Source organism: Periplaneta americana, chromosome 1, assembly GCF_040183065.1.
Source record: "Periplaneta americana isolate PAMFEO1 chromosome 1, P.americana_PAMFEO1_priV1, whole genome shotgun sequence".
NCBI lineage: Eukaryota > Metazoa > Arthropoda > Insecta > Blattodea > Blattidae > Periplaneta > Periplaneta americana.
In genome coordinates, this window is record NC_091117.1 from 108,768,919 (window position 1) to 108,791,344 (window position 22,426).

At 37.1% G+C, this 22,426-nt stretch overlaps 1 long non-coding RNA gene across 2 annotated transcripts; it reads right to left on the minus strand.

Annotated features, from left to right (window-relative positions):
- Window positions 1-5,072: 5,072 nt before the first annotated feature.
- On the minus strand, window positions 5,073-20,633 carry LOC138699644 (uncharacterized). Of its 2 annotated transcripts, XR_011332055.1 has the most exons (3): window positions 9,006-20,633; window positions 7,830-7,950; window positions 5,073-7,139 (listed from the first exon to the last, which is right to left on the minus strand). It is a non-coding gene; the product is annotated as an uncharacterized lncRNA (long non-coding RNA). The 2 variants fall into 2 exon arrangements; XR_011332054.1 differs by lacking the exon at window positions 9,006-20,633 and having other exon boundaries at window positions 7,830-8,731.
- Window positions 20,634-22,426: the final 1,793 nt, after the last annotated feature.

Below are 22,426 nucleotides of genomic sequence, written 5' to 3' on the forward strand. Positions count from 1 at the left end.
TTCTTATTCATAAACCAATGTTAGCGATAGGATATGATTTGAATTCTGTTCTAGTAACCAGTGGATAGCCGGGGCTAGTTTAGTATTCTCGTAGCGCGTGCTGCGAAATGTCTATGAATAGCACCCGAAATGTTTAGTTTAAATGCAATTCTGTTTATGAGTATGGATAAGGGTGTAATTATTTGACTTATTTGAACTGTTGTATCAGTGAAACGAGGTGAGTCAGTGAAGTTATGGTTTTACAGTGCAGTGAATAGTTCCGATCAGTGATAATTTATAGCGTCAATGAAATGTGTTCTATAGTGTCAGTGAAATGTGTTATAGAGTGTCAGTGAATTGTGTCCTAAAGTGTCAGTGAAATGCGTCATAGTGCCACTACAGTGAGTGAGATGAGAGTAAAGTGAAAGACTATCTAAACTTATGTATGGCCTATACATAATTATGTAGGTTGTATTGTAAAATAAGGTATTTTATTTATGTTTTATTATTGTGTTAAATTGCATTATGTATTCTTATTGTATTGTGTATAAAATTGTATTGTGTATTGTGTATTGTAAATTTTATTGTGTATTGTTTAACATTTTATTGTGTATTGTTTATATTGTGTATACCACTGCCACTGGGTGCTTGCCCACTTGCAGTGTAAATAAATACATACATTTCCGTTTGTTTAGGTTCTCTCTTTGAAGAGGAAGCTGAAGAAATGTTTATTGTCGGTGTCATTGTTGATGTGAGACTTGTACTTACAGTTTTGTTGCTGTTTCTTACTGTTGTTGTTGGCGATGTTTTAGGGTACGTACACGTTGGAGCGATGATAAACGATAAAAGAAGCAGCGATGCTATATCAGGGAGACTTGAAGCATGCATTGTCATTGAGGTGTGCATTTTGGAGTAACGATAAAAGCGAAGAAACACGATAAAAGCGACGAAAAAGAAAAGTACCATTTTCTTCGCTCTTTTCGTTTATATGATCTCTGATTAAGATAATATTAATCTGTATAATTACCGGTGGTTGCCAATATATCCGAATATTAATCGATGTATTATTATTTCGGCATATTAAATTAATTATTGTAGATATTGGCAAATTGATCAGTCGTGTATTTATTGGTCATATGTTATGTGATCACAAAAACCAATCACAACACAACGAATTTATACTATCTTTGGGATGAGAAACTGGTTTAATTTTTTTCGTATTTAACTTATATTAACCTTGAACTAAGCAGCTGATATTTCCTATATATCTTCTTTCATTAAGTGAATGCATAGAATATCATCTACTGATAAATCAAAATGTTCGCTTCCAGCGTCCTCGTTGCTCCGATATGAACACTTGATTCTTTGATAATACCAAAGCGTCGCTAGCTCATTTCTTTTATCGTTTATCGTTGCTCCAACGTGTACGTACCCTAACTCGCAGTCACGATAGTGAATACTCCTGGTTGACTTTCAATGATGCTCAGGTTTTCCTTTGGTCGTCTGTAAACTCGTACGGGTGTAGAAGCTGTTCCTTCGACAGAATCAGATGATTGTGTAGTAGATTCGTGTTCCATGTTGTCACGTTGAGTCGAATTGGCCATGTTGTGAGAACCCTCTATCGGGATTCCACTTATGAAGATATTTTGCTGATATTCTGCCAACACAAGTTTTACGTTTTATAATCACTAATAGTTCAATTATGTATGTATATATATATATATATATATATATATATATATATATATATATATATATATATATATATACACACAAAAGTAGCACTAAATAAGACAACACGAAAATAGTTCTAATACACTAAGTTTTCTTCAATGACTTGCTCGTAAGAAGTAGCGTCAAAAAACACGTCCTTTCACCAGCAGTGTCTATCGAAGTCTAAACTAAATGCACACCACATGTCTTTATCTTTCCTGCTTTTACAGCTAGATAGCAGCTATATGCAGCAAATGGCATACATTATAAAATATCTTTTACGTCATAAAACAGGGTCACCTGGTATTAATAAAGAAATGAACCCATACCCAAATATGTCTTGGAACGATTGCGACATTCCTGTGCGTCCTGTTGGACTATTCTCTTTACAGACATTCCTGCACAAACAAGATGCATTATGGTCCAGATTAAGACAAATATAATATGAATATGTAACCTCCCGTCCTACAACGAACATCTTAACACTTTCAATCCTTTTAATGTAAACTCCCTTAGTAAATACATAGATATTCCGGATTGTTAATTTGTTTTGGTTGTACAGATAAGTTACATATTATAATGTATTAATGAGAAGTCATTTGAACGCATTTTCTACTTGATTAACAACCTGCTCAGCGTTCATATCGAATTTCCTCTGAAACTACATTACATTCTACTTATCCAATATTCTTAAGCATCTATTAACATACGAGGCGCATCCAGAAAGTAAGTTTCCCGATTTTTTCCCCTTGAAAGTAAACGTAATTAGCCGTGTCAATTGCGCATGCGTAAAAGATCTATGACGTATTAATCATATGCCAGCCGGACAGATCCCGCCTGGTGCCAGTAGCGTGGCAGCAGTGGTCCGAAATGGAAGCCTGCGAGGTTCGGTCTGTGATAAAGTTCTTTAATGCACAAAGCATTGCGCCAATTGAAATTCATCGGCAGCTCTGTCAGGTCTATGGGCCGAACATCATGAGTAAGCAGATGGTACGTCGCTGGTGTAGGCAGTTTTCCGAAGGTCGTCAAAGTGTCCATGATGAAGAGCGCAGTGGGCGACCGTCCCTCATCAATGATGATCGTGTTGAGCTGGTGCGGCAGTGCATCATGGAGAACAGTCGCTTCACGATTACGGAGCTGAGCAGCCATTTTCCGCAGATAACGCGATCCTTGTTGCATGAGATTGTCACTAAACACCTGCTGTTCAAAAAAGTGTGTGCCAGGTGGGTGCCGAAAAACCTGACACCCGAACACAAAATGCAACGTTTAGGAACAGCACTGACATTTCTGCAACTGTATCACGATGATGGCGACGAGTTCCTCGACAGGATGAGACTTGGATTTCGCACTTCACCCCGGAAACCAAGCAGCAGTCAATGCATTGGCGGCATAGTGGATCTCCGGTCAGGACGAAATTCAAACAGACGCTGTCAGTACGGAAAGTGATGTGCACGGTGTTCTGGGACAGGTAGGGCATTCTGCTCATTGACATCCTTCCAAGAGGTGAAACAGTGAACGCTGACCGTTACTGTGAAACACTGCGAAAATTGAGACGTGCCATTCAAAACAAGAGGCGTGGAATGCTTACTGCAGGTGTTGTGCTCCTCCATGACAATGCTCGTCCACATACGGCTCGGCGCACAGCAGCTGTTTTGACAGAATTTGGCTGGGAGTTGTTTGATCACCCACCCTACAGTCCTGATCTTGCTCCCAGCGATTTTCACGTTTTCTTGCACCTCAAGAAATTCCTGTCCTCCGATGAGCGTTTTGGCAACGACGAAGATCTAAAGACGTCTGTCACACGCTGGTTCCATTCACAGGCGGCAGAGTTCTACGACAGAGGGATACAAAAGTTGATCCCACGATACCACAAGTGTCTGAATTCTGATGGTGGCTATGTTGAAAAATAGCTGAAACATTGCTGTACCTGTTGCCAATAAATGTTTTCCTGAAATTGTGTGTTCTTTAAAAAAATAGGGAAACTTACTTTCTGGATGCGCCTCGTAATTCCAGTTCCAAATTAAAGTCCATTAAAGCACTTAATATACAAGGTGTGCCGTTTATTTTCCGGCACTCTGTTTTCTGTATTGATTTCTTTTCTCCTTTCCTTACTTCCTTGTTTTAGTTTCTATTTTTTTTAATAGATGGCGTTTTCTTATCCGCCATTTTCTGTCCAATTTCTTTATTGTATAAAGAGCGAGTTTATTTCTTTTATGAACTATTTTTTAATTGGTCATTAATCCTATCTTGTTCCTCATTGGTCATGGATGATTTAAAAAATTTTATCTGTTACGGTCGTCTTCCCGGACGCACGGGATGCGGAGCTTGAGTTCAGTGACTGACTGGCGCCCGAACGAGAAACTTGGTATCCAGCCTGAGGGAGACGGCTGCAGCGCCGAGTTATCTGGATACCGACATTACAACCTGGCATAGTGACTTGGTATGGACAGGCGCGGCCTGATCCAAGGATTTTGAACTCTTTGTACTACTGCCTGACGCAAAGACGTTTTATGGTTTAATCTAGACCAAGAGGAGTAGAATAGAAGAGAGGGGCTCAAGAGGCGGATTAAGTGTAATCTGTCAAGAAGCTTCTTTTTACCAGCAGTGGAGCGCCACATGCACAAAAATGGCGGTATTTTCAAACGACTTCCTGCACCGAAAATAGCGGCAATTTCAAAATACTTCTTTGCACATTCCCATTACATTCATATTAACATGAATGTTTGAAATGTAACCATCCCTATTACAATTCCCTTCTTTTTTTTTAAGATCTTTAGCCAGAAACCTTTTTTGTAAATTACAATACCATAAGTGTTTTCAGAACGAGATATCTCATGAAGTAGAATAGTAGACGTAGGAAACGGACTGTGAAATTGGAAATGATTTAGACATGACCAAGCAAATCTGTTATGTTGGAATGTATCAGATTTATTTATTAACAATATTTCATTTTGTACATAAACACAAAGGTCTTTATTGAAATTAACTGTTTGATGTTTTACTGTAATAGAGAAAAGATCGTGAGCTCACGATAGGTACTATATATATATATATATATATATATATATATATATATATATATAATATTAACAACATAGTAGTAAATGTTACACAAAGAAAAAAATCATACCTAAACATTCTTAACACTCTACATATTTATTAATGAAGTAATCTCTGCTCTTTGAAGTCAGCTAACCGCTTAATTTCCTGATATTTTCAGATATACTACCATAAGTTATTATGGAAAATAATTTCAAATCACCCTTAGTAGAAATTGGAGTCTACAATGCTGTGTTCTTATTGTCTCCAAATAAGTAGCTATAATGTGTAAAGTCTTCTGGTTACATTGAAGGCAATCATGCACAAATATTTTTTTAAGATTAACACTTAATGACATTATGTCAGTTTGTTCATGAACTTCTACATTACATTTTGGACTATATGTGGGGAATATTGGAAAATATTGTATTCACTAGTGTAACTTTGTGTTCAAACATTACGAACATTAGTGTTGTAGTTAGTTAATTTAAGTTCCATTTCTCTGAGAAACACAAATATAACAAACTGAAGACATAAAATCATACACAGTACATGATAAACATAAAATTAAAACAATAAAAATTAATATTTAATGACATTATGCCAGTTTGTCTGTAAACTTCAACATGAAATTTTAAGCTGTCTGTGGGGAATATTAGAGAGTAGAGTAAGAGAGTTAATGGGTTTATTGCCAAAAACTCAGCATTTGTTGATTTCAGTTAAATTGTACAGGTTTAAGAATTCCAACGTACATGTAGCACCTACTACTGTATTTATTTCCTCAATGGCATAATTTGTCATTTAATATGAAAATATTCTAAATGCTAGTGCAGAATACAATAACTTTATGTTCCAACATTGCGATTATGGTAAATAGAGTCTACAGTACATTTCACAGGCTTTGTTGAAATATGCCAACAACATAGGTCCTGTGTTTGATATTATGATGTTATTTCAAGAAAAAAAATATATATTATTGCCTTGAGTTACTTCGTATTGTAGTTAATTTAGGTTCCTTTTGTTTGAGAAAAATACCAAATCATAACAAGAAACATAATGTAACAAAAATACAAGAACAATACAAAATAGCAATAAATAGCAACTAAAATTATACATGCAAAAATCTTAAATCAAAAATACACAAAGAAAACATAGTCATTTGGCCATAATACCACAGTATCAGTAAATGTGCACATCACTTTTCTGCATCCAGTTTCACAAGCACATTAGGTGCAAAACTTCTCACATCTGCAGTTCTCGTTGACATGAAGAAGAGGAGTGCCAGCGAAGATAAAGTTGTATTTGAAAAGTAATGTTAATATTATTTTACATATACAATCCTGCAGACAATCCTCTCGTTCATGATTTGTACAGGAATGTCCCTGGTTAACAGAATTCAAATGTAAAGCCCTTAATATCTACTTACACAGTACAAGTGAAACAGAATTGTTAGAAAATTATTGAGTATTCCTTGTAAAGCCACTCTTCTACGAAAGTTTGCCTTATATACAAATGATGTTGGGTTTTGTGAGAAAATACTGGATAAGCTAAAATATGCTTGTGACAAAATGAGTGACATAGATGAGCTGTGCTGTCTCATATGCGATGAAATACCACTAAAATCAGCTTGGCTTGTAACAATAATGATGATTTTGTTGATGGGTTTCAAAGATTTGAAAAACACTTGTCAGGTAAACCTGCAAATCAGATGCTTGTGTCTATGGTGAGTAGTCTATGTCTTTATTACAAGCAGGTAATGAATTACTTCTTAGCAAATTCTGCTACTCCTGATATATGTTCAATAGTGCAACACGGACATTAAACCATTTAGTTGCTGCAGACATTTATTGCTTGTCAACACTGCTTTTAAAGATATTTCATCCCACATAAGGCAACCTACTTTGTCAGTGTGAGTCATCTTACTACAGGCATTCCTTAGTATGTCGAATAATTTGTCACTAAAACCAACATCAGTGGTATACTTTCGCAAAACTCTAAGCAATGTAGCCTTAGAAGGGAAATTTAATAACTTCCTAATCATTCTATAGGCACTTGGGCTCTGTTAATAAATATTAAGAGCCTTTGCTTTCAATTCCGGTGACCACCGAACTCTCTGTACATACCTTGCATTTGAGGAGACACAATTTTTTACCAATTCATATAATGGCCCGGGAACCTTCTTCCTTAAAGTTGCAAGGGCAATGTCAATCTTCAGATCTCTCTGTGTAGTCTTGAGGACTCTTCCTCTAAGATGATGCAGTTGTACTCGAAGACTGCAAATTTTCCTCCTCTTCAGTGTTACTATCGGTGTGGCCGTGGTTTGCATTCTTGGGGGCTCCCCAGCCTCTTCTCACTGCCTCTCCTCTCTTGGGGGGGTCACCAGCCTCTCTGGCGGGGGTCCTCTGTTTCTTCCCGTACAAAATAAAACAACCAAAAGGTTACAATTATGAACTGACAGCAAGAGTAAGTAGTCCTGTACCACCAAGGATAGAGGTTACAATTGAAGCGTTGGGCCGAATAATGGTTTATGTTACAATTTTTGCCATTATACTTTATCTTAGAATGTTATCAAGTTATTTCGTTTCAGGAACAGATTTGCGGAAATTCTTTCAAGATGTGCTCACAGCTTGCTCTTGATGTCAGAAAGGAACAGTTTAAAATGTGTTACTCTCTTATAGTCAACATTTAAAAACTGTGTTTGTCATTGTCTTCATTATTATTCTGTTCATAATGTTACAAACTTCTCCGATGTGTAATATGACTTTCAGTAACATACAATCTATACTTTGCTTAGTGTACAAAACATATTGATGGAATAACGGTGTATGTTGCCCGTCCAATAGTAAATTATTTATGAGTGGAATGACGATGTAACATTTTCGTTCCTCCTGCCCAGTTAGCAGATTGCAATACAGACCATTATTCGCCCCAAAGCTTTAATTATGGGATCTACTTAGCCTGATACTTCACTATTTGTGTGAATGGCTTTTCTTTATGTATTCATTCACAATTTGCAATTACGACAGAATTTATAGGTATAGATATGAAGCACTGAAATTGCATAATATAAAAGGCTTGCAGTTACTTAGGTAAGTTACCTTGACCATTGGAGATAGCTTCAACTTTGCAAGGTATGGCTCCCGAAAGCTGTTGTGCAGTTTGTTGGGCTCTTTAACCATCAGATCTTATATGCCCAATGCTTCTAGGCATGCCTTGCATCTGAAAAAAATTTAAATAAAGTGTAAAATAAATATAAATTATGAGCACAGGAAAACAATTTCATGGCACTTAATAAAATCACTTTGAGAACCAAGAAAAATTAAAATAAACACCTCCAGTCAGCTTCACGTTAAAATACTAATTATCTCACCATTTCTATTTTAGGCCTAATTTTGGTCCAGGAAAAAATTCATGTTTAAAGACAACATTTGTAAAAATACAATGTAGGCGAAACAAAAAATAAAATAAAATATAGGTGGATAAAATATGTCATAAAATGGTTTAAATATAAGCTACATAATCATAGCTCACTGCAGCTGTTCCCTTTCACTTTATAGGCTATTAGAGTGATTTTATAAAGTGCCACGAAGTCATGTTCCTGTGCTTACGGTAATTTCATACACATATACAGTATAGCCTATATAACATTTAATTATATCATAAATAGACTTGTATTATTATTATCACTATTATTATTATTGCAATTTATTATTATAAATATTACTATTATTTTTATAATAAATGTTATAAATATGTAAAGGTCTCAAGTAATAATACCACGCGAGGAATATTCAAGGAAAGGGTCTATTACTCAATTTTTTTCTATTGGAATATTGAAACTCCGGTACCAAGCTGCACACGACACGACGTGGTTTGCTGCAATTTTATTGGTTATATTCAGTGTTTGAAATAACTTTTTTTCTCCCGTGTGTGGTGCGCAAAACAGCAAAGTTTCTCCTGCACTGTATAAAAAGCTTCGAAAATAAAAACAAAAAATGCATCTTCTATATATATATATATATATATATATATATATATATATATATATATATATATATATATATATATATATATATATTCTATCAATAAAAATAATAATAAAAGTCTGTTAATATGTAACTAGATGTTACAAATTCTGTATATGTGTGTATGAATTAATATCTGATAACCTAACCTATATAATTTAAAATGATGCACGTGGCTAGCAAAATTTACAAGTATATCAAATTAGTTATAAGTGATAACATTGCTACATATTGTAAATGATAACTCACCTCGTCACTATCCCAGGTATTTTGAAGAAACATTTCGAGTGGTGACTACTCTTCTTACTTCCGCAGTACGGATATTCGCATTTAATTCGTCCAGCCATCCTTCCCTCGCCTAGGCAAGAAAATTCAATATGTCTTCTTCTTCAGTTCTTGAAATACGGCAAGAAATTGTTCCAGGACTAACAACTTAAACCAAGAGCACGCAAGTTCATTCTCCATTTCCAGGAGTCTAAAATCAGTGACGGAATGTTGGTAAGAGGCGATGTTAGCGCTCATCGTGGCAGTGCCATAGAATTAACAGCGATTAACCAGGACCTCCTATATTACCGGACCTGACACTGGCATCCAAGATGGCGGCCGGAAGAGGGATTTCGTAGATTGCAATGAGTTAAAATAAATACGGCATTGATAAGATTATTTTAACAAAATTCTCAATGAAACAATTAATAATAAAGTTCCTTACCTACATAAATGAACATAGGTATAAACTCCAGAATATGGATTGCACCCTTTCCCTCTTACTTCAAAATTCCAACTTCGTGCACACAAAATAAATTATTGGCACTGAAAAGTGCCTTTTCGTAAATACAATGATGTGCATTAGACAAACCCAGACAAATCTGCTCTTTTTAGTATTTTAAGACATAATTTGGTAGTTGCAATCCATGTTCTAAAATTTTCCCCTTCAATACGTTTGTAAAACGCGCCAGGGCGAGTGCCTGCTGTTTCCAACAGGTGGCAGCACGCACAAGGCGCGAAGGAGTCGGGCATCGGATGGACGGCAGGTGGCAGCAGGAAGGGGGCACGCGGAGAAGTGGCGGGCATCGTCTCGTCCACTTGGTTGAGAGGTGTGCTCGCAGGAAGGTGTGATTGGGAGACAAGAGCAAGGGGAAGCACGACTATACTCGTGGAGATTAGAAACAGCCAAGTATTGCGTGTGATAGAAAATAAACTACAGGCGTGTTTTAAAGGTGTACTAACAATTCAGAAGTGGGATATATCTGCGTGTCAGTCAAAGAAAAGCTACTAGGTGAGTTAGCTAAAGGCGATACTAACACGTGGTAATCTCGTTCTTTGGTGAAATCTCTAAGGTGCTGTAAGAGATGGCGAGTAATCTAAACCAGGTTGAGGATAGCGTGCTGGATTACGAAATGGAGGTCGGGGACCGAGAATCGAGCCCCGATTCCGTGGCGTTTTCGTCATCTGGCACGTGCAGGGACCACGTGGACCGGAGCGTCGCGTCTCTGGAAGACGACGCACCGGCAGCGGATCCGGTCCAATTGGCGGTGGCCCACATCCTCAACCAAGGGGATGTTGCCAGGGCGATTCAGAGCATGATGCAAGAGCAGGCGGCCCGTATCCTCAAGGAGGTAGAGGAACGGGCGCAGGCTACCTTGCGTCATGTGACTGTTCGCCAACCTGAGGCTGGAGGCGCCAGCAAAGGGGCAGCAAAGAAGAGGAGTCCCGGAAGGCCAAACAGTAGCGCACGTGGGCGGTGCTGTAGAGAGAGCACCTCGTGTGGAAGTGCGGCCAGCAGCTCTAGGGGGTCATCGCGCCCTACGGCGAGAGCAGGGGGAGAACTTGTCGATGCTTTCGATCCAGACGATTGTGAGTGTAACGTCGATCGTTGGCTCAACAATATCGACCAGCTGGGCCGCATCCATGACTGGAGCGATTATGAGAGGGCGTTCTTCATGCAGGCGAAACTCCGAGGTGGGGCGAAGGCCTGGTATAATCGCCTGGATGATTACGACATCTCGTGGCCCGAGTGGAAGAAGGCATTGAGGCGCGCCTTTCCACGGCAGCATGACTTCGGCGAGTCATTGGAGGAACTGGTAGCGAGGCGCAAGCTACCAGATGAGACCATGACGAAATATTACCACGCCAAGCTTGCTCTGTGCGAGAGGTGCGCATCAAGGGCGAGGATGCCATCTCCTGCATCATCAGGGGACTTCCGCTAGAGCTCCAGGGGAACGCGCGTGCTTACAAGTGTAAGACTCCAGACGAACTCTACTCTGGCTTCCTGAGTACGATGGACAGCTACCGGGAGAGTGGACGATCCCAAGGAGAGGCGAAGAGGCGGTGCACGGAGACTGGGGTGTGCGGCATGTGCTGAATGCTATTGCCACACCCAGGGCGAATGGTCAGGTGGAAAGACAGAATCGCACTATACTCAATGCGATTGGGGCGAGCACAGAGTGTGAATCACGGTGGGATGAGAAGCTAAGTGAGATTGTGTGGGGCATGAACCGCTGTGTCAACAGCAGTACTGTTTTTCTCCTGCACAGCTCATGTTTTCTCACCAAGGCGGACCTGTCTGGTGGAGTACAGGAAGTCAATATGGCAGAAGAGGGCGAAACATTTGAGGACATTCAGCAGGCGGTCCTCAGGCGTAGGGACAAGGCGGCAGAGAACCTGACCAAGGTGGAAAGGGCGATGAAAGCGCGCTATGACCGAGGGCGGAAGGTCGCAAATCAGTATCAGGTAGGTGATCTGGTGCTATGGCGAGAGGCGAACACGTGTTCTGGCGAAAAGGGAGTCAAACTCAAGTTGTTGAACAAGTATGGTGGTCCGTACAGGGTTTCCAAGGTGCTAGGAAATGACAGGTATCAGGTGAGTGCTGTCAAAGACATGCGGGGATACCGCAACTTTTCAGGCGGTATCACAGCTCAGTTCCTGGAGGTGAACCAGGAGACAATGGTGACGAGGAGACTTTGACTGACAGACAGGACTTGATTGACCTGCTGGAGAGTTGAGAATTAATGGGGACATTAATTTTGCAGGATGGCCGAATGTAAAACGCGCCAGGGCGAGTGCCTGCTGTTTCCAACAGGTGGCAGCACGCACAAGGCGCGAAGGAGTCGGGCATCGGATGGACGGCAGGTGGCAGCAGGAGGGGGTACGCGGAGAAGTGGCGGGCATCGTCTCGTCCACTTGGTTGAGAGGTGTGCTCGCAGGAAGGTGTGATTAGGAGACAAGAGCAAGGGGAAGCAGGACTATACTCGTGGAGATTAGAGACAGCCAAGTATTGCGTGTGATAGAAAATAAACTACAGGCGTGTTTTAAAGGTGTACTAACACGTTATTGTATTATTCAGATTTGTGAGGAAATAGAAGACAGTAATACAATACTGAATAGCTGCTACTTCAGGATTTAGGAAATCTTACCTGGATTATACAAATAGATTTCATCAGCAACTGGAAATTATATAATATGGAGTCCTGTCTTCCTAGTCACTAAACTTTGTCACTGTATTCACTGAGAGTGGTTAAAATAAAACTAGATATTCACTACCTACAGTTTAACACTGTGCCCACTGATGTTTATTTAGAATGCAATGGCACTATTCACTATATCCACTGATGTTGATTCAGAATGAAATGACACTATTCACTGTAGTTTCTCACTATATCCACTGATGTTGATTCAGAATGAAATGACATTATTCACTGTAGTTTCTCACTGTATCCACTGATGCTGATTCGGAATGAAATGGCACTATTCACTGTAGTTTCTCACTATATCCACTGATGTCGATTCAGAATGAAATGACACTATTCACTGTAGTTTCTCACTGTATCCACTGATGTTGATTCAGAATGAAATGACACTAATCACTGTAGTTTCTCACTATATCCACTGATGTCGATTCAGAATGAAATGACACTATTCACTGTAATTTCTCACTATATATCCACTGATGTTGATTCAGAATGAAATGACACTATTCACTGTAGTTTCTCACTGTATCCACTGATGCTGATTCAGAATGAAATGACACTATTCACTATAGCTTATCACTGTAATATCCACTTATACATAGGCCTACACAAGGGATTAGACAGGCTGAAAACTAAAAACGATGAAGAATTCACAGCTTGGAGAGCACAGCACTGTAATTTATTTCTCACTGTATCCACTAATGTTGATTCAGAATGAAATGACACTATTCACTATAGCTTATCACTGTAATATCCACTTATACATACACAAGGGATCAGATAGGCTGTACCTGTACAACTAAAAACGATGAAGAATTCACGGCTTGGAGAGCACAGCAGCCTATTTTTTGAACTTGGAACACTTTCGTTGGGTTTTATTTTTGTTTTTCAATGCCTGCTTTTCATTTTGGACCTTGCAGTAATTATTAATAAATAAGTTGGCCAAAACCTTGCTGCACTTCACTGCTAGTTTTCTTACCACTGAGTTGTTGGGTTGGGGTAAAATATTCACGATGAATGCTTCTTGTCCACTTATCCCTTAAATCTATATCTTTTGGAAACAAAAATACATGTACAAACGGACTTTCTTTATTGTAATTCGATTTGCAACCTGGGACACTACACGTGTGAGGCGTTTTAAGATTAACAATATAACACTTTCAAGCTTTGATCTCTACGAAAACAATGTACATTAATTATAATGTCACAATTCTATTATTATATACTAACTTATAAACCCTTCAACGATTATACTACAGGCAAACGATACAAGAAACACAATAAACATTCACATCAAGTACGTATACTTTCACAGTTGCGTTAACCACTCTATTGTCCACCATGTTTGTTTACTTCCGCTTACAGTGTCAGGTCCGGTAATTTAGGAGGTCCTGGATTAACAGGGAATATATGCGATTGACCCCCTCTCTTCTATTTCTACTCCTCTTGATCTAGACTCACTACGAGCTCTGTTCCTCGACCCAAAATTGAACACTTTCGCGCATTGCCATCTTGAGGTGAAGAGATATGTGACTACTGTATGTTTACATCACGATCCCGTCGATTTCAAATAACATAGAATATTACTTAATGATATTTAATATTATTTAATGTGTTAGGAGTAAGTATGTATTAATTTAATCAATAGAGCGTGTGTATACAGTGTTTATATAGTTTATTGTAATCGTTGTTTTGCGTTATATGTGAAATTGTGGTGTACACTTTAGCTGTATATAACTGTACAAATAGTCTTTATACATGATAGTTTATTTTAATCGGACTTCTATGTTAAAGTGTGTGATCTTATGCTGCATACAAATGCACAAAAAGTGTTTATATAGTTTATTTTCATTGTACTTAAGTTGAGTATGTGAAATCATGTTATATTCTAGTGCTGCATGGCCTACAACTGGACGAATAGTGTTTAGGCTATATAATTTATTTTCTTTGTAATACTGTGTAAAACTCCGTAATTGGAATCATATTACATTGTTGTGCTGCATATAACTACGAATCGACGTAAGAAGGATTCGGGAATATCTTTTCACAAGTAAGTTGGTTACATACTGTACATTGTAGGCCTATAAGGATATTATAAAATGACTGACAACGATTTTTACATTTTTATTGTGATAATAAAAGGAGGTGTTTTGTAGGAATAAGCGCAAACTTGGAAATTATTTTTATATATCCACTGCAAAATCCTGAGCTCTCAGTAAATGGTTATATACTGTTAAACGCGACAAATTTATACCATAGGCTTTGCTCTTTTCATTTCATAGAATTGTGTTTCTGCAATTCTAATTATTGTAAAAAGTTACTGAAAATGTGACGCAATTTCATAAGTTTTTAATTTTCCAACACATATCATAAAGGTAATCATAAAACATGATCTAAAGTATCACAGGCCTACTCTAATTAGAATTTCAACACTTTGAAATAATTATATATTCTATGTTTATTTATTAATATATATTTAAGTACGGTATTGAAAGTTATTTATAACAGATATATATTTTGAAATTCGTCATCATAACTAAAATGTTCATAAGTGAATGTTTTTGAAAGTGATGAAATCTATCTCCAAATTCAGCATTCTTACCACTTCTAATGGTATATTAATATGGTACAAGGTTGGGAAGTGCTTTTTACAAAATCGAGGAATGGTTTGAAGAACAAACAGACCGAGTTTTTCAATTTCAGAGATTTTGTAAATACACTTCACAAACGTGTATTGTATAACATTTTTTGTGCGATCGTATTTTTTAAATTTCGAACATTTATAGTAATATTATTCTAAAGCCTTTGCAAAACTGCAATGTAATGGTAACTAAGTAACAATAAGTGCCCTGTAATCAGTCTATTTTAGTATATTTGTATGTTATGAAGAATGGTTTCCCTAGCAACAAGTACATGTGGGAATTCTAACTTTCAAGACCTAACGACAATAGCTGTAAATACAACAAAAAACACGATCGTGCAAAAAGTATTGTTTCAAATTGAACCACCACACTGCAGAGTATTAAAGAGATCATTAGAATCAGATAATCATGAAACAAAAAAGTAACAGTAGTACTATATTAATAAATACTACAGCTCTATGCCCTTAGCCCTAATTCGCAAAGATGACGAGGATTACTGACAGTTTCAGCCTTACATCTTTAATTATTTGCTGTATACTACAGGAATGCAGGTGATTACGTTTTACTATTTATATTTGATTTTATACTTGTTAATCTTTTAGCTCATGTTTGATTGTTTTTATTATTTATAGTCAGGGTGCGAGAATACCATACGTAGGCTACAATTATTATTATTATTATTATTATTATTATTATTATTATTATTATTATTATTATTATTATTATTATTATTGCCCTGATGAAATGTAAACATTGAAAGTAAGAATAAAAAAGTAATAATTATATTTTGTGAGGGGGTAGAAGTTGTCCCTAACTGGTATGTTAATATGAATTTATGATAAGGGGGATAACTTTCCAACAGGGGGGAAATCCCCCCGTTAATTCGCACCCTGTTTACAATAATAAATCACAGTCTACTATATACAGTCACGAAGCTTGGGATGATTATTTACCAACGAGTTGCATTTCTCGCGATAGTTGCTAGCCGCTTAGAGCGCTGTGAGTACTACGAACAATAGACTGTGTCACTGCCATCGTGATCTACAGGCCGTAAGGAAGATCATGTGACTCGCTTAACCCGATCACGAAGGGCGGCGTTTCAACCATATAAATTAATTTGAATGCATAAAGACTAACATATATTTCTCTAAAATGTAGTGTAATTGCATTAATAAAATTCAAAACAATGATTAGGGGACACTTCAGACATAAATCCTTGCGAGTTAAGGTGTAATATTATTTTTGGTGTGAAAATTACGTTGTTCGTATGTGTAATACGTGCCTTTATTTCGATTAAATATTGCGAAATTCTTATACATTCATTTATGCACGATTCAATAATTTTCAGTTGCACCGCACGAATAGGGATATCTTATGCGAAGTTTTAACGTTAGATGGCAGAAGCGTTCCATGCGGCACTACATGTTGTAGAGCTATATTATGTCATATGCTACAGCTGATTACGTTCTGCCGCTTGTTTGTTTTCTGTGCGTGTCAAAATTATATGTATAATTATATTGTATAACCTCGTATAATTTAATATAATTCATTATATTCTTACACCATAATTTAATTTAATTTCCAATAAATAATAGCGTAAACTTGTGTAATACTGAGCGATTCCTCTTAAGAGATGGATGGGAAAATCTGCAGTATGTAGAATATAGGTACGTGTAAATTGAACCTAAACGAGAACTTTGAGAACGAGATGCACAAATAAAATAAATAAATAAAATAGGAACTTGGTCGAAGTTGAATATTACCTCTTTAATAATTAGTATTGTATCTACCGTACTCTAAAAACAGGATATGCAGCCACCAATGTGTGTTTTTTTTTTATAGGGAAGGACTATCGACACTGAATTCCTCGTATTTTTTTCTCTAGTTGCGGAAAGATCAAATGCAATGTTTGTTAAGATGATATATGATCGTAGTAGTATCACGATTATTCCTGTGTATTGTAGGTTAAAGACATGCAGTTTTGAATACTATGTAGGCTGATTTTGAAAATTTGAAGTAAAAACATGGTTTTAATAATTAGGCTACATCACATTAAAAACATTATTCACGAAATGGATTTCACTATGGATCATCCTGGATAATAAACGTCCCAGTTAATCGAGAGTTTACTGAAGGCGTAAAATGCTGGCGACTCCTAGGCTAGAAGTACTTAATATAATCTAAGCTAACACAGCTTGCTGTCGAGGTTGCATATGCTTTTATTAATTTTTCTTTTCCCTCTTCCAAAATGAAACTGTAGCCAGCAATTCCTTACTTGAAGTAGTTATTTTTGTTTAATATCGAGGCGCAATATAATTACTTACATTTCTTTAAGGTTTAAAGCATATATTCAGAATATTTCGGGACCTGAATGAAGACAAAAAGCTTTCCCTAGTTTTTACAAATAGGAACGTAACAAAAATTTGGCATTTGAGTTGTTTTTAATAGTATTTAATGTATTAATACACTACGTAAATCCTTAATGTTTATATATCGGAAAACAAATGCACACGCAAAGCGCATCCCTCAAAGTTGGTGCTAGTTCAGGATATCCCTATATTTAGATATGTTGAAATTATAGATTATGTTTACTGAACCAGTTGCTCCTTCCTGTCTAATTTTAGTGGTCTCCAATGCCCTGTCATTACATAGGCTATGTATGTTATGTTGTTGCGTGTATGTCATTTCTTTCGTGCCCGTGCGGATTCTTTAGGTCTCGTGTTTTCAAGTGTTCATACCAGCCCCTCGCTACTCTCTCTCCCTCGTCTTATGTTCGTTACTACCCAGGCACTCCCGTTATCCCTCTCCAATATTCTCAGTAATGACAACAGCACGTCTTCAAGTTGGCTTCAGCCAGAGTCACAGGGCCAAAAACGGCAATATTCTAGAGTTTCTCATAGACACTCCCGTTTCCCCTGCCCACGAATAGGAGAAGGACACTGATTATTTCAAATAAACAACTATATCTGTACCAACGTATTTTCTTCCTACGTCATCGTATAAACCTCCCCCACAAAATTCGTCACTCCCTCTCCTTCACTCCCGTTTCCCCTCTCTTCACCTGATATCACAGCAAGCAGAAGAACGTCCACGCAGACCGAAGCAAAACCCCTATATCGTAACATCACCCTTCCCCACACACTTCAGCTCCCCTTGTCACGTCACTCCCGTTTCCCCTATCTACACCTGGGACAGTCATCAGCAGAGGGACGTCAGCAGGAGGCCGACTCACGACAATGTCATATGGAAATTATAAGTTATGTTTACTATATTTAACTTATATTCCTATATTCGCAATTATACATTATAATTAAACATAATGTCATGTATGACACCCGTCACATTCTATTTGTCTGTATTTTAATATTACAATTGAGTACTGAATTATTGTATTTATCTACTACCTAAGAGACGAAGTAACACAATCGTACGTACACTAATTTCATAGGAGTGGTATGGTAAATTTTCTGTCTACAATTAAGGAAGGTAGATGTGCTAAATTAAAATCACAATATAAATTCGTTTTTACTGAACCTCAAAATAGCTTCCATTCTAAACTTACAATGTTGATGCGAACAGATTATATTAACACGTAAAATTCTCTTCACATTAAAATAACACAGTTTTGTAATTATTTCTGCAACATATTATGCAACAAGAAGTAAACGGAACTTATGGACACATTACACTAAATAAAGCTTAGCAATGATACGCAATAAAGTTATAATACTGTATACTATTTCACTGAGCTCCATACACTGATATAGAAAACCCGAACAAACATTACGGCCTGGTCTAGATCGAAAAGGCATTGACTGTGCCGTATTTCGCTTTGTTGTGAACAGTTGTGTAAACTGTGAAATGTTCGTTATCGGTTGTAATAGCTGTAAATGGCTAAAATACAATAATTTGAATAATATTATGGGACAAGGAGACGTTTATGGTACTATAAATATTGTAAGAAAAAGAGGTCAGAGTTATCCTTCTTCCGAAAGATCCAGGAAGGGGAGTTTATAAAACATAATATATACTTTATGAAAATAATATATAAACCTTATGTATTTCACATTTCAATAGTGGAAGGAAGGTGTTAATTTTTTCAAAAGAATACGATATCGAAAGTACAATACATTTTATCGTCTGCTGGGGAAAGGGTCTGTGATGAGACGATAGTAGCGATCCTGGTGGTGAGCAACTATCTATGTTTGCATATTTAGTAAGTATTGAGCTTCGTGACTGTATATATTAGACTGTGAATAAATCCTAGTGTGTTTTGTGATTGCGTTCTATCAGCATTGCTTTTCGTCCGCTATTGTCACGATCGCAAGATGCACACAATGTGCAAGATTAAGTTAAAATTTTCACTCGGTTATTGATATATTTCAGGAAGCCCATTTTACGGATAATGAATTATGCACATGCAGTATGAATAGGCCTAATTCATAAAGTTGATGAGGATTGCAGACTGACAGTTTCAGCATAACATTTTTAATTATTTACAGGAATGCTGGTGTAGTTACCTATTTATAGCCGTATTTATTTTTCTCGTTGTTCTTTAGCTTATGTTTGGTTGTTCTTATGATACACAGTAATAAATCCTGGTGTGTTTTACGATTGCGTTCTATCAGCATAGCGTTTCGTCCGCTATCGTTATGACCTCAAGATGGCGGCGAGCGATCGCTTCTATTTGGGTTCAGTCATATCTTCTGCGCAGCAGGTACTGTGGGGACTTGGCCTGACGACGTCGTTTTCGGTTGTGGTGTGTCCAACCGATACGATGTAAAGGGAATTTGCTTCGTGACGCGCACAAGGAAGACGAGTTTAAGTTGAGCTGGAGACTGCCCTGCCGGTAATTATAAGTTGGATCCGGCCATTTGTGAGATTATTATTCATCAATATAATAATTATATATTCTGTTTTTTCTAAATTTCATTTTCTTTAACTTTCCTTTGTCTAGAAATTTGCGCTGACACTCGTCAGTTTAATATTATCTGATACTTATTCCTTCTTTCATTTTGTGCAACTTTATTCTAGATGGCAGAATTAATCATTAATTAAACTTAATATTATATTTGTGTAAAATCTGTTGCTTTACATTGTTATTTGTGATGGCGGATGTCAGTGAGGTCTATATGACTTGGCAAGTCAGTTTCCGGAGGGATAGTAGTTTAATAGTAGATTGATAGGCTATTCTGGTTTTGTCTGGCTCTAGTGCAGATTGTTTTTCTTGGGACGTTCCTTTTTCTAAGTATATTTATAATCTAGTCACGTTATTTATATTTACTGTTTTTATATCATATAAAGATTTACATTTCTAATTTTCTTGTTGTTTTTTTAATATAGTTTATAGCGGTTATTGCGTGATTTTTATTTAATAAATGTTATCAGGTAAATTTTAATTTTTAAGGTGTTTATTTAATTTTCCCTCACCCAACGAGATATTCAACCTTATCCAACAATTTACGGCGGGGATAGCCAGGAGGCTCCTTTACAAAGGAAAGTGACGTAACAATCTAATCGTAATTCAAACTCAAGTCTCAAATGCGAACTATGTTCTCCTGTTTAATACATTTCTCAAGTTATGAATCAGGACTTTACCCTACTTTAAATCAATTTCCTATTTCAGTCGTAACACATTGTCCTCGAGGGATTTGCAACACATATTTCGATCTACAGAGAAAGAAATCTAGAATTGTGACTCACCGCGTCGAACGCAGGACCCACCGCACACGACTCGCGTCGCCGCCTGACTAAACAGAGGCAATAGCAGGACCTCCTATATTACCGGACCTGACACTGTGAGCGGAAGTAAACAAACATGGTGGACAATAGGGTGGTAACGCAAGTGTGAAAGTATACGTACTTCATGTGAAAGTTTATTGTATTTCTTGTATCATTTGCCTCTAGTATAATCGTTGAAGGGTTTATAAGTTAGTATATAATAATATAATTGTGACATTATAATTAATATAAATTGTTTTCGTAGAGAAAGCTTGAAAGTGTTGTTATGTTGTTAAGGTTAAAATGCCTCGCACGTGTAGTGTACCAGGTTGCAAATCGAATTACGATAAAGAAAGTCCGTTTGTACATGTATTTTTGTTTCCAAAAGATAAAGATTTAAGGGATAAGTGGACAAGAAGCATTCATCGTGAACATTTTATCCCAACAAACAACTCAGTGGTTTGCATAAAACATTTTGATTCTGATTTTTATATCAGAGAAGATAAATTTCCATGTGCGGATGGTTCGTTTATAACTGTGCCTAGAAAAAAGTTGAAACTTCAAGAGGGAGCATATCCTACAATTTTTGAAAATCTACCTTCTTATTTAACTAAGCAATTGCCACAGAAAAGAAAAGACCCCAGTCAACGTTTAGCTACTGTCGTAGCACGTGACAAACAGCAGTTCGAAGAATGGAATGAAAGGGACAACATAATTGAATATCAAGAATTTAAGAGTCAGGTGAGCAACAGAAATATTTCCCCCTTCATTTTTATAGATAAAGAAGATTATGTACTATTATGCAAAATTGAGGACAACTGCTTTACAGAAGTACCAAAAGTAGCTGTTTCCATTAAGATTTCATCATCTCTGAAAGTCCAGGTTTTTCATAATAACATGAGCCTTCCCAACACTAAGTTTCATTGGTGTCTAGGCCATGAAGGAATGTGTGATAAATGGAGCAAATTTGATTGCCTGTTGAGCCATTTAAAATCTTTTAAATTTGAAGATATGGGCACTAAGGAAAAGTTGTCTGTTTTATCAAGTTGCTTTCAAAATATTGACGTAGACACTTTTGAACAAAAAGGTCAGAATAAACTGAAATTTTTGCAAGAACAGTTAGAGCTAGCATTAACTACACAGCCGAGGTATTCGTCGCAGACTTTGGTGTGGGCATCTACATTTTTTTATTCTTTTCCTGGTGCATACCATTTTGTGCAATCAAGTAAGATGTTAACACTGCCACATCCTTCCTATTTAAGAAGACTTTTGTGTAAAATGGGGACAAATAACTCTGGGATAAATTCTTTCCAAGTTTCATACTTACGAGAAAAATGTAAATTGCTTGAGGAACATGAGAAGATAGTTACCATAATGTTAGACGAAATTTATGTAACACCTAAACTGAGCTACAAGGGTGGTAAAATAGAAGGACTTGCAGTAAATGAAGGCAAGGAACTTGACATTGCCTCTACAATTCAAGTTTTTATGATATCTTCACCTTTGTCCAGTAATGCAGATGTCATTGCCCTCTTTCCGGTAAAGAATTTAACTAGTGTGTCGTTGTATAACATGACTTGTGAAGTTTAGAATGTACTGGAAAATTGTGGTTACATATCTCTGTGCCTTAGGCATATATCAGACAACAATCGCGTGAACAAAGGTATGTTTCAGCATATGTGTGGAGGCTCTTTGAAAACTAGTGTAAAGAATCCAGCAAATAATGAAAGGGGTCTCTTTTTACTATTCGATTCTGTGCATTTGTTAAAATGTATTAGAAATAATTGGTTGAATACCCAAAGCCAGGTATTCCATATTCCAGAGATAGACCATAATCTGT